Raw genomic sequence first — 14607 nt, 5'->3', positions numbered from 1 at the left:
ATGGTTGCCATTTGCAACCACTTCCAAGTGTATTTGCTCAACAAATGCATGCTATTTGAGGAATCTACAGTGCCCAAACCATTCAAATCTGAGAAATAGGAGCTGGCTCAACCTACTGAAAGACCGCCAGGTACTAGGTTGTATTTGTAGTCATGTGGTACTTAAGAAAATGAACCTTATTTAACCAAGAAGTCTCAGTAAAATCAAGAGCTGTTGGCTAAAATTTTGCATACACACTAGTCTTCTTTTTAATCAATGTCTTTTCATCCTTTTAGGTGCTGTGATCTTTCCCATAAAGAAAACTTGGAAAACTATTCCCACAAAGCAGAATTAAATCACCAGTGAGAAGAATTATTCATGGAAGGAGTAAGGGTGATTACTGGAAATCATTCTGGGCCATGCTCCATACTGTCTAGTGCACTCTGGAGGGATTATTACATCCATAAGCTGACTTCTTACTCAGCAGGCTATCTTACAGTTCTCTAATGGCAAAAGCTAACTTGAGAACATCTGATGGTAATGCAAATTACACCATAAATAACAATGCAAATGAATTTTAGTGAGTGGAGAATCAATTGATTCTCCTTGTAGAATTCATAATAACCAAGACATTCATGTCATATTTGATATTGATAACTTTCTGAATTGATTAGTAAATTATTTCTTCATTTTTACATGTACTGCAGTCATATGCAGACACACATCAATTTTTCAAGTTGAATCAGACCTCATTTAAATTTTATACTGTTCCTCCATTACCAGTAAGGGAAATGAAGAATTTGATATATTATTATATGTTAAACTTTTAACACAGTCATGAATTCTGTTTCTAAAACACTGAGTAGTTGGGCAATTGAAATAAGCACACTTTTAAGACCAGCACACTTACAATTAAACCTCATTTTAGTAACATCACAGTATTAGTGAAAAAAGTCTTAGTCTCTCTTTCAGATAGATATACTAATTAAGTATATTCACTTCATCAAACAAAATAGTGGGATTAGATCAATGCTGTGCATATTTGTACAAATAATATAACCTTCACTTTTTGTGAGGAAAGGAATGCTCTACCAAATGAGGACTAGTTAAAATGTGGGAGAATATACCCTTGGTCGTGGTGTAGCTATTTTTACAATGAAACCTGAACTTTGTCTAACAAGTTCCCTGGGGAATTAAGAGAAAAACACATTGAAATAGAGAATATAAATTTTAGCACAAAATTACATGGACTAACTTTAGACTTTAGAGTAAATATTCACATTGTATACAACAGGACTGAATTTCTCATGAATAAAATATACAAAGTTATCAATACTTAATTTTGTCTAGAAAGTAAAATGCATAATTGCCCAAACATTTCTCACTGGTCTTTTAAAATGTACATGATACTTCAGATGATGACAGTTTTTGGTATTGGAAATGATTATACAATAAATTCTAACTGGTCTGAAAAAAAAAGAAAGTAAAGTGCAGAGGAAAGCAATTCATGAGGGGCCGAGAGCATGGCCTAGTGGTTGAGTGTTTCTCTAACATTCATGAAGCCCTGGGTCATTGAGTCATTGCTGGTGTAGTGCTTGGATCTAATATCCATATATTAAGGATACCATATGCCTTTTGTTCCTTTGGTCTTGACTTATCTCAATCACAATGATTTGCTCTAATATGTTTCTTTTTTACTATTTTTATTGTAATTGATAAAAGGGTTACATGATATTGTGCATTAATTCACATACATTGATACCCTTTCACATGTCTTGGTCCACATTACCCTCCCCCCCAAACCCCATCTTGGTTTTCCCCCCTTCCCTATCCAATTTCAAATAACCAAATACAAATATATCCAATATATCAGATTACAAAGTGAGGTACTATAATAATATGATATAACCAAGGGACAGCAAAAGAGATGAGAGATAACATAGTACATTAAGGACAACAATCATTCATTATATGGCTTTTGTTTCAATATCATGGAGGTCCTTTCAATTAGCTTCATACTATATGGCCTTTTGTATCAAGGTTTTGCTCTATTACAAATCTCTGCTAGTAGAGCCCAAGGTTTCTACTGATTATGACAAATGAGGGAAACCATTGAGCCTAAGTTCCTTTGAGTCTGGCTTACTTCACTTAATATGACTTTTTCTAAGTCTTTCCATTTCATAACAAATAGGTCTAATCTGTTTCTTAAAGAGAAAATAAACGGGTTTACTGGGCTGTTGTTTTCAGTTTTTTAATAGGTGGGTCCTGCTTGAAGTAAGGCCTGGTTGCTGTCTATGAGCTTTTCATTCAAGGTTAGTGCTTGAGCCACAACCCCAGTTCTGGTTTTTTTTCTGGAAGAGATAATAGTCTTATGGATTTGCTGCTGGGATGGCATTTAACCACAATCCTCAGATCTCAGCTTCCTGAGTAGCTACGATTACAGGTATAAGCCAGTGGCACCTGACTTAAACAAGTTTTAATCTAAATTTTACGTATTTTATATAACTAAACATAATGGCATTTCCAACAAGAAAAGTCAAAAGTCTTATTAAGCAATGCTTTGCATACTGTTACATCTATAACTAACCATGATTTAATTTCAGGTAATCATATTCTCAAAAGATCATTTACTTTATAAATATTGCTGTAAATTAAAACAAGTGGGAGTCAAAGAAGAGAAACAATCCAATAGTCAAGGCACAGAAACCGTAAATTCTCTTTGTTCAATTTAAGAGAACCTGGAAAACATGTAATTTTATAACATAAGCCCTCCTGAAAAAGTTAACATTTTTGAACCTACTAATTAACGCTGATACTTAGTGCAAGCTGTATAAAATTGTTAAGAATTAATTAACTAATATAGTCTAAATAGGATCTCATTATGAACTGTAAAAACACAAGGAGGCACCTGCAAAAATTGCCTGAGGCTTTTCAAATGTAAGAGTGATAATAAGTAATCAGAGAAAGAAAGTTTCCTTAAATTAGTCAATTTATATTTTAGATTTGGGCAAGAAAGTTATTTTTAACATTATTCTAAAAGCTTCAATATTTTAAAATAGAAAGAAGTCAATGCATTTTAATCATCTACTGTGAAATGCCCAGAAGTGAAGTTGTTCATAGATATCTGCAAAAAAATTAGACTCCTGAATATGCTAGAAGACCAACAATGACATGAGGCAAGAGGTATTCTTAACAGAGCTGCCAGGTCTTTGCAAAGGCTAAGTCAGATGCTACCATGGCTGTGTCCAAAATCCAGGCATGCATAGTCTCTCTTCATTCAGTCAAAGCCAAACTCCCGGAAGAGAGTGTCAAGACCTTCTGTTATCTGCAAGCATAGCAGCAGCCCTGCCTGCCTCCTCTCTGATCCCATCTCCTCCTCGCCCTTCACTCCCACCAAGTGCAGTGGTGTACATACTTGATGTTACTTCAGGGTGGCAGGTGATCTCTAACATGAAACAGCTCAGATCATCACTTTCCTCTGCCTGTGTGTTTCTCCCTGATGGTCACCAAACCCCCAACCTGCACACTTTGCTCATAGGTCACTTTCTCAAAGACCACTCAGCCACTGCTACCCTGCCTCATGCATTTTCAATCCTTATTCCTGTTTGAACTTTTCTCCTTTTATCCTTCTGATGTCATGTTCCTATGTGCAATATAATTTACTACTTTATTATGCTGAGTATTTATTATCTGGTTCACTCTACAATATAAGCACTGGAGACTGTCCTAAAAGCTGGATGTAAATTTACAATGAAGTTTTTAAATTGTATTTTATTATCAGGATAAAGTATAGAGGGATTGCAGTTACATACATCGGGTATGGGGTACATTACTTCTCAAACCTTGATAACCCCTTCTCATATTTTTGTACCCCTTTCTCTTCCTCCATCCCTTCCCAATCATCTCCTAACCAGGAATTGTTAATGCTAACTGATATTTAAAGGCTATGATATACCTACTCTTTTTAGACAACTGATGTTTTCAAATCATTTGGAATAAATATAATTCATTCAACTTCTTTTCAGACTTCCGGTGAGTACCAGAAAGGATTTACTAATGGATATTTAGCTTCCTAACATGGCACAAGCATTCAATAAGGTACCAACTAAACTGGAATTATAGTAAAATCACCTTCAGTAGCATGAATCATAAGTAATGATTGACAACAGATAACTACCAAGGCTTTTTTTCTACAAGAGCCTATAAATGATCTCAATCTGTCTCTTAGAAGAAACAAACACCAATAATATCAGTGGAGATAGGAAGGTTGGGGCAGAAAAGCAACCCAGAAAAAAACTCAAACTCTTAGAAAGGAAAAAAAAATAACTAAAGCAGAAAGGGCCAGGGACATGATTCAAATAGTATAGCACACACAACTCTGTCCTCAAAAATCATGAGTACAGTATTTATCTTTCATTAATTCACACAATAGAGTTGCTAAAACTTTTTATAGGTACTGGCTTTATGAAAATTATTTAGTACAAAGTGAGGGTCAAGATTTAAAGACATTGCCTAAGCTACCAGAGCTTTGAAAATATCTGAACACTGCACAGATAAATATTAAGGTTATTCTGTGAAGGATAAGGGGATACCTGGTATGCTATGACAGCTCATAAGTGATGATGAACCATCACTGAAACACTGATTCATGAAGACACTTTGGGCAGTAGTGCTCCCTGTAACTACTACTCTGGCTGTTTCTTTCACTTCTTTCTAAGGCTAAATAATTCCTAGAATTTCATGCCCTGTCTTCAAGTGAAATTAAATGTAGAATACTACAGCAGTGCTTTTACTTGGGAACTTGTGGCAAACACATTTGTCCAGCCTTGTCCAACAAACAGAGGAGGGACACTGGCATAGCAACTCAGGCTTAGGGAGAACCTAAGCATGACATTTAGAAAAATATTTGTGAAAAAGAAGGGTTTTGTTTCCACAGCAACCAACTTTCTCAGTCTTCTGAGCTCTACTAAAAATAAAACAAATGAAAGCTGGTAAGAGAAACAGAGTAAGGTCTAATGTAGAATGGCACACAAAGCAAAAATAAAGGACGCTGAAGCCAAGTTCATTGGAAGAAGCATAGCAAATCCTCAGTTAATCATGAGTGTCCTAATCTGGTCATGACCCTTTAAATCTTCATTTCTTTATTTTTTGGTAACTACTGGCCGTGAGATTCTTCTCTCTCCATAAAGCAGAGCCTCCAGAATTTATTCATCTTGTACAATTGGGTTTCAGTGCCCAGGATCAGTAACTCTCTTGCCTCTGTTCTCGGCTACCCATCACTGCAACACCGTGAGGCTATTTTAGGTAACTTGTACAAGTCTTTGTTGTCTTGTGATGAGGTTACTTTGCTTAACACAACATCTTCAGAATTCATCCCTACAGCTGCCTGTGGTTGAACTCCCTTCTTTGCTAGGGTTCCATAATACCCAATTTTGTGTATATAACACATATACTTTGTCCATTTACCTGTGGTTGAGCCCTTACCACTTCTTGAGTATGGTGCACAGTGCTTCAATCAACATTGGGATTTGGGTTTTCTTTGAGGTATCTTAACTTACCCTTTAGTAACAAGTCAATGCCTGGCCTCATAAAATCAATTTCTTTTAGTTTTTGAAATAACTAAAGAGTCATTATTGATTCTCCTTTAAATGTTTGGTATGGTTCATCAGTGAACTGTTATGGTTTAAGCTTTTCTCCTAAATGACTGTATGTCATTTCTACATTCCATTTCTTCATGATGAAATGCATAAGTGTTTTATGTTTGTAGGACTGTTTCCCAGTTCCCCTAGGTCAATTATTTTTCTTTCAGATAATTGTTATAAATTCTAATGGTCCTTTCTCTTTCTGAAGCATCCATTGTAATACCTCCTCGCTTTTTATCTAAATTTATTTATTTTTATATTGTTTATTTCTTAGTATAGATGAAGAACTTTAATTTTTCTTTTTTTTGCCAGTCCTGGGCTTGAGCTCAGGGCCTGAGCACTGTCCCTGGAGTTTCTCAAGGCTAGAGCTCTACCACTTGATCCTCAGCACCACTTCGGGCTTTTTCTATGTATGCGGTACCGAGGAATCGAACCCGGGTCTTCATGCATGCTAGGCAAGCACTTTAACCACTAGGCCAAACTCCCAGCCCCTGAAGGAGTTTAATTTTTATAAGTTCACTGATTTTTGTCTTTACTGATTTTCCATTTTCTTTGTTTCTATTGCTGTTTTGGTTCTACATTAAATACTAATTTCTGCAAACTAGACTTCATTTGTCCTTTTTTTTCAATGTCATTATAATGTGTAATGTATAATATTAGGTTACTTATTTGAAACACTTCTTGTTTCATTTTGACTGTCCTGGGTTTTGAACTCAAGGTTTTATGTTTGCTAAGAAGGTGCTCGGTCACTTGAACCAAAACTCCAGATCTATGTTGCAGTTATTTTTAAGATAGAGCCTCAGTGATGGACCTTGATACTCCTGTTCACTCTTCTCAGACTAGCTGGACTACTAGCACATGCCGCCATTCCCAGCACCTGTTGAAGTGGGATCTCATGAAAGCTTCTGCCTATACTAAATTCTGATTTTCCAGATCTCTGCCTCCTGTACAGCTGGGGTGATAGGTGTGTGCAATTGGTTATGAGAGATCTTATGACCTTTCTCCCTCCAGGATGACTTTCAATGGCCTGGGCAGTTTTGCTTTATATATTTACTCTTATGATAGTGATTATGTATTTACCACTATTATGATTTCTTGGTGAATTGGAACTTACATAACTACATATTGTTTCTGTTTATGTCTTAGAACAATTTTTACTGAAATTCTACTCTGTATGATATAAATATAGCCACTTCATTCTTTTTTTTTGCTTGCCTTTTGCATGGGATGTCTATTCTTTTCCTTCACTTTCATCCTACACATGCCCTTAAATGTAAAGTAAGTTACTTATAGCCAACATATAGTTTGATTTTAAGCTACACGTGCACATGCACAAATACATATAAAATTTTTGAACTCAGGCACGCTTACTTGATTTACGTGGTTGGCCAGAACTCTACCATTTAAGTCAGTACAGCCCTGCTCTTTGCTCGTTATTTTACAGATGTGGTCTAGAAAACTCCTCACTGACTGGCCTTGGACCACAATCCTTCGGATCTCAACCTGCTGAGTAACTATGATTACAGGCCTGACACACCAGTCTCCAAACTCATCCTGTTTTCCATGTAGCCTCTCTAAGACAATAGTAATATAAATGTCTCTTGTGCCATGAATAATTCATCCTTTCTTATTATCACATTTCTCTACCTTCCAAGGTAACTTTCTTTGTTTTAAAGTTCATGTGATCAAATGGGGTCTACCTAAATTTTACAATGGAGGAGAGTTTCCTTATTTTAAAACCTGGTCTACAAACTTAATCCTATCTGTAAGGCCCTTTTCCTATACAATTCAAGATATTCATAACTTGTAGAGATTAGGAATCATTATCATACCTACTACAGTCACAAATCCAAGAAACAAATACTCATGAATACTACTTACGCCAAACAACACAGATCTGTTGTCCTAATCATAACTCAGGGATCTCTAGGAAATAAATGTCATCAACAGAATATTACTCTTAAAATAAAGCTCTTAAATTAACTTAATGAAGATAAATACATTATTTAGTTTTACAATCTTTATCGCTGTATGCAGTCGCTAGTACTACACAAAGGTCAAGGTGCTGTGGTGTGGGATATATGAATAGTTAATAACCAACATTTGTTCTCAGTCTTCCTCCATTTGGAAGAATAGATGGAGTCATTACTATTGTGTACAGTGCCTTGAAGCCAGTTTAAATAAGTCACTTTTTTACTGGGCTTGATTTATATAAACTATTAAACATTTTCAATGGATCAAAAGACAATATTGCCCCACAGAGTCATCTGTCATTTGTTTATTCTCATTAGCTGTATGAAAAATAAACCATGGAACTGCATAAAAATATATTGGAATCAAAGCTTTCTTTACTGTTTAAATTATAATTCAGAACTCTGAATTTAAATGCTGGCAATGTAAAAAAAGCAAGCAAACAATGGCATTAAACAAGGCTGGAAAGTCACTACAACCTCTTTCACAATTTGCCTTTGGAGTGCATGGCTGTCTGTAAATATCTCCTAATGTAATAGTAGACAAGGGTCAAAAGTACTAACCCCTGAGATTCACTATTCTCCTCTGAATAACAACCTGTTTTTCATGGGATGTTTTAAAGATAGAGGCAATTCACAAAAGTGCTTTAACAATGTATTTGCCTAGGATACTTTCAAAATATTAACCTGACTCTGGTTTCAGATTTGGTATTATATCTGATTCATACAGTTTACTACTATTTATTCATTTTATTTCTAATTTCTAATACACAGTCAATAGTACTGATGATGAGTTAGGCAAGGAATTAGGAAACCTTGTGTTTGAGAATGATGTCTCAGATGTTAATTTTAAAAATTTTAACATATCGGCTACTGACATTAGCAGAATGGATTGTGATACACAGCATTGTCTTACTGACTCCCACAATCCATGCAAAATCTGTTTGTATATCCAAGGGTAAACACTATTCCCCAAAAATTCTGTCAAGAGTTCATGAGATACAACCCATTCTACAAGAGTTAATAACATAAAATAGTGTCCAAACCTCCTCTTCTTGAAAGGAATCTACTAGTATTATCACTGCTATTTTTTGCTTCGCTTTATTTTGACATTTTAGCACTAGGAATTGAACCTATGCCTCCCACGGGATAGGCAATCATTCTACCTAGTAATTCTTGGTGTTCTTTGATTTGCATTTGTATTTGGTGTTTGAGAAAGAAGCTCACTAACTTTCTTTTGTTTGGCTCCAGACAACACCGTCCTGCCTCCTGAATAGCTAGCTGAGACATCAGTCATGTGCCACCATATTGGGCACATCGCTTAATAAAGCCACACTAGGTATGATCAATGGCAAATAAAATTTCAGTGGCTGTGAACTACGAAGTCACTAAGCTAGGCAAGTCTTACCCTGGACACAGAAGTGCTCTTAGTGGTCCTTTGAGGCACCCTGGTGCAATTACAAAGCCTTCTTGTCATGCTATGTAGAACAACACAGCCAGGCACCAGGCTTCACCTATGCTGTCTCCACTGGTACAGTCTCATCTACATATGGCTCATATATGTTTAAGTTCAGTTTCAAAAAATGTGTGTCCACTACTTCAGGAAATAAACAGCAAAATGCAAATTCAAAATTCCTTCACATGAAAAGACCTGTAACAAATAGCGCATGTGAACTCCTGCGTTTCTGATATGGAAAGACATGTAACAAATAGCACATGTGAACTCCCACGTTTCTCAGCTGTCTTACAGTTTAGCTTGCCGAGCAGAGATGGGAAAGAGAAAAGGGTTAATGATTGCATCTTGTTCTTGAAGTGGGAAACAAAGGGGGAATGTGCCACTTTGAGACAAGGAAATCAAAAGCTAGTCCAGAATTCTCCAGATTCTCATTTTTCCAAATATGAGGTAAATGGGCAAGACTGTGTCATATGGGTAGAGCCCCAAGGAGGGAAGCCTCCATCTTCCACTCCCTGGGAGGCTGTGAGAGAAAGCCAAGGCCTCTGCTAACCCACACTGGACATGCAAAATGTATGCAGTGGATACTTTAGTTACATTGTGTGTAAACACAAGAAGGAGTCTGGGCTATACACAGTATAAGCAAACAGGTCAAGGTTGCTGAGATGAGAAGGTAACCCCCAGTCTCCTGATATGCAGACCTAAGTTCTCATTACAGTCACTACTCTGGTTCCATTGACCACAGCAGAATAATAAACAACATCCCTGAAAATGGATTTAAAGACCACTCAATCCAAATTCTCTAAGCTCAAGGTGACAGCCCACTATCCAGAGGCTATTAAAAGCCAGTGGTGGGCTCAGTACCCAAGACTCACACCTGTAGTTCTGGGTACTCACTCAGTAGACTGCATCTCAGTTAAGCAGTGACTGGCGTCTGTGACCTGGATCAGTATAATAACAAGCTATAGGATATAAAGGTACCAGGAACATGAGTTTGGGAAGCCGACTATTAGCCACTAGCCATTTCGCTACTTTATGTCCCTCATTGTAGTTATCTACCTAAACAGGCTTTTTGTGAGGTTTTGTAATCTGAAGCAAGGTCACTGTCATCTAGTTATCACCTTGTCTTGGGTCCAAAAAATAGAACACAGTCCTGTAACAAGTTCTACAAAGTAGGTTTATTAGTTACAAGAACAGGAGTCCAAGATCCACTGCAAGCTGGTTCCTAACGCTAAAGAAAGCTCTCCACAGCAGTCGCCTCACTTGCACCACAGGTGAAGGATTCCCCAAAAGTTTCATCTTAAGTTTTACACGAGGACAGATGAGTTTCTGTGTTAAAGGGCATCTGTCTCCTAAATGGGACTAGAATGAGCACAGATGTTTTCATCATGACAAATTTATCATCTTGATAAATTGCATTCCTATACAATACAACCTACACTTAATTTTGAGCATTACAAATGATGCAAAGGAAAGAAATGGGTCTCTCTAAGGCCACTCAGAAAAATGTTCCACAGAAATGAATTTAACTAATTGAGAATTTATTTACATGTGCTTTTGAAAGTTTAATACCTTCATAACCCATTATTTTATATAGTATTTTGTCTCTTCAAAGTAAAGGACAATATAACAGCTTCCATGTACCAGCATGGCCCTTAGTGTTTATGAATATCTGCTCATCTAATGTTCACAGAAATTTGAGGCATTTACTCTTACTAATCTCGGAGGTTTTTCAAAGAAAACAGTGAAGCACAGAGTGGCTTGTTCAAGGTCATCTAGGTTGTAAATGAATGCAGTAAGTTTTGAAGCTAAGCAGCAGCTTTCAGAACCCATATTTACATCCATTAAGCTACAATGCCAAGGATGAAAGCCTAAAAAGGGGTAGATATACCCCTGTACTCCAACTACCATTTTTAAGGTCAGTATAAATGTTTGGAGGTGTGTAAGCAAAATTGCAATTGTGCCTTTCTTCAACTACACTAGATATAAAGTGCATGCTATAAGTAGAAATGGCAGAGAAGGGTAAGAGATGACAGGAGATTAGGAAGAGGAATGAATATTTTGACTAGTTAGACAGGCTGGTAGCGCTAAGAAATGTCTGAAACACAATGAACTATATATAATCTCGGAATTCTAGCTCTGCTGCTATTGTGGGGCACATCTTCAACTAAAATAAGAAGTGGAATCTAAAACCCAGACTAAATTAGACTCATAGTTTCTAAAGATTATCTAATTTAATTGTATTATTATATAAATTACAGAAACACTGCCTTTGGCCACAAAGTCAATTTACTATTTTTTTCATCTTTTTAACAAGATTCTCTTAAATGAATTTTTTCATTAAATTAATGAATTCATGTAATTTTACTCAAGCCAAGAAAACTGAATAGATATTATCATCTAAAGCAGGGAGTCTGGGACCACAGTGTCCTGGACCAGTCCATTCTTGTCTGTAAAATTCAGTGTTTCAACCAAAAGGGATTATTTCCACATTCCATTCTGATAGAATGTTTTGCTCAGGGTCCAGTAAGAATTTCTGGGAAAAGGTATTCTGTTTAGCCATTTATTAAGCACCTTAATTCATGAATAAAAACAACCCCCAAAGGATCAACAGTTGGTGAAATTATGTAGGACAGATATATAGACACGAAGACTCTGGGCATTACATCTTTTGTAAAGGCTCATGGATAAATAGTAGCTAAAATCTCCAGGATTTAGCTTCCTGTGTTTCTGATTTCTCTGGATGGGGAACTTTCTATGACTAATAGCACCCTCTGGCATCTGTTTCTCTAGGGGGAACAATACATTAGCCATAGAAAGATTAAATATAATGATTATGATTTCCATTTCTGGGACAAGGCCTTTTCATCAATAATTATGATTCGGTGCCAAACTGGCAATCTTTAAGCACTGGCCCTATCGTTCATAATAATGAGCAGATTCATAACCCATGCTCCTTAGCTGTAGAAGGCTAATTAGGACTTTAACCAAAAACACCACTCATGTGAACTGCTCACAGAGGTCACTGGCTACAGAACACCAGTTCTGGCCAAATGAACTCCATGTGCTGACCAGGAGTAAAGAGTACCTGCACTAGAAAAGGAAGTTACAGCTCAGAGTGTAACCCTGAGAGACAGGCAAGTTTTAATTCCTGCAGGAGTATGTGCTTAAACATGCAAATGGAAATCATAGCCAAATCAAATATTCCAAAGGGCAGTGAACAACTATGGATAAAATATGAAATTATTGTCCTTAATGTACTATGTTCTCTCTCATCTCCTTTGCTGTCCCTTGTTTATCTCATATTGTTACAGTATCTCACAATTCGTATCTTTAAAGGGCATGTGTTCTAGTTGGAAGACAAAGAGGTGGACTGGAGACTTTTCTGTTTGCTAAACATAATACAATTACATAGGAGTTACCTAAAATCCTGTGAAGAGCCTAAGGTGATTTGTCCAGGTATCCAAGTTAGGCAAGAAGAAGATTTGCTTTTACCAGCAAAACCAGTCTTTGTATAAAGCCTAGCATTATTTCCTACATAAAAATTATCTCAGGAGTTCTCCCCTCTTAGGTCCGCCTGCATTATTGCCTCAGAGTCCCTCTCTGTACACAAGCACTATTCAGCCATGGTTCATAGGAATCATTGGACATTTAAACACTCAATGTCCTTATGTCTTCAGCCACTGAGGAAACTGAAGTACAAGTCTTTACTGCCCTTCTCTATATAGACACTTGAGGAGGATTTAAAAAGCCTTGGGTGGTCATGTTAGGATATGTAAGTCTCCATTAACTGGTCTCATGACTCCATACAGTGTGGTCAGAGAGATTTCTATGGGATTATGCAGCACTTTTCATTTAGAAGCAGCTGCTGTTTCCTGAGATAGAGAGAGAGCCAATCACTTATGTATACTACCAAATGCTTTAAACACTTGAAATCTTCATACAGGGATGATGTTTCAGGGTATCCTGCCAACACCAATTTTTGCAGTACTTTAGACAACAGCAAAAGGAAAAGGAAATTCAGTGCTCTTGGCTATTCACACATCAAGGCACAATGATTTCAAGTTCCAATTATTTGTGGGGTATCTGAGACGGCAGTCTATGTTGCACCGTGTTCTCAGCCTGTGTTCAACACCCAACTATAGCTGTTATCCTTTTCCACAATAGAACTCTTTGCTATTTCCATAAGTGATTCTCCTCTCTGATTAAGTAGAACAATATACATAAGAATCTCCTAGCAGAGATTTGCAATAGAGCAAAAAAACCTTGATACAAAAGGCCATATAGTAGGACGCTAAATGAAAGGATCTCTAGGATATAGAAATATAAGCCATATAATGAATGCTTGTTGTTCTTAAGGTACTATGTTATCTCTCATGTCTTTTGCTGTCCCTTGGTTATCTCATATTGTTACAGTATCTCACTTTGTTACCTGATATATCGGATATATTTGTATTTGGTTATTTGAATTTGGATAGGGAACGGGGGAAAACAAGATGAGGGGTGGGGGTGAGGGGAGGGAAATGGGGACCAAGGCATGTGGAAGGGTATCAATGTATGGGAATTAATGCACCATCTATCTGGCAAATATCATGTAACCTTTCTATTAATTACAATAAAAAATATATGAAAAAAAAAAGAATCCCAACTTGTGCCACTAGTTGTTACACAAACAAATACCAGTTCTGCTATACTCAGCTGGTATTTGTCTGGTATACTCAGCTTTTGCACAGCTTCTCTTGCAAGCAATCTAAACACTGATAACAGATTGAAGCCTAATCTGTCTCATGCCTAACCTCTGCCTGCTTTCACTACCCTCCAAAAACACACTTTCATACGAGGAAAAAGTAACTTTAATTTTAGATGATTCCAACTGTCTTAAGGTTCCACCAGGTTACTGCTGGCTTGTTTTGAAGCTGATTGCTTCATTACTGCTTTCAGGGGAATTAATATCAACTGCCTGCTTGCTGTCCTTGTTAATATCTTTAAAACTTCTTGATTTGGGCCCCTGATAGAAAGACACCCAATGATGGGGCAGTGATTTCTCTATCTTCCCGTAAGTGTCTGATCTCATTAATTAATGAGGTGACCAGGGAGCTGGACTCACTTGTCACTATTAGACAGCTAATATAATAATCAAGACTCGTGCGGGCAAAGTATGAGAACAAAAACCTTTCTGCTCCCCTCCTTTGTCAAGCTGACAAATGACCTATCCTAATGTGGGCCTCTTTTAATAGTAAATATTTTATAAACACAAATGCTAAGGAAACAACAAGACAAGTTTATTCCACTCCAAACAATTTGGAATGACATATATACAAGGCCAGAAACCCAGCTCTAGGAGTTCCAACAAGTGGAGTCTTGCCACTTACCTCAATTTCCCAAATAAAGAGCAGAATGGTGCTGAAGGGCAAGAAGAGCAGACTTACTATGCAATGTGAGTACAGAGTAATGTAGGAAGAGACAAAGTAAACACTTCAGTTAACCTTTACAGAGATGAACTTTAGGTTTAAAAATAGGAAGAACTGAGGCAGAACACTAGGGGTATGTATAATTATTCAAC

This window comes from Megascapheus bottae, unplaced genomic scaffold (assembly GCF_031878675.1).
Source record: "Megascapheus bottae isolate mThoBot1 unplaced genomic scaffold, mThoBot2.hap1 HAP1_SCAFFOLD_118, whole genome shotgun sequence".
Taxonomy (NCBI): domain Eukaryota; kingdom Metazoa; phylum Chordata; class Mammalia; order Rodentia; family Geomyidae; genus Megascapheus; species Megascapheus bottae.
Note: the sequence above shows the minus strand (reverse complement) of the source record.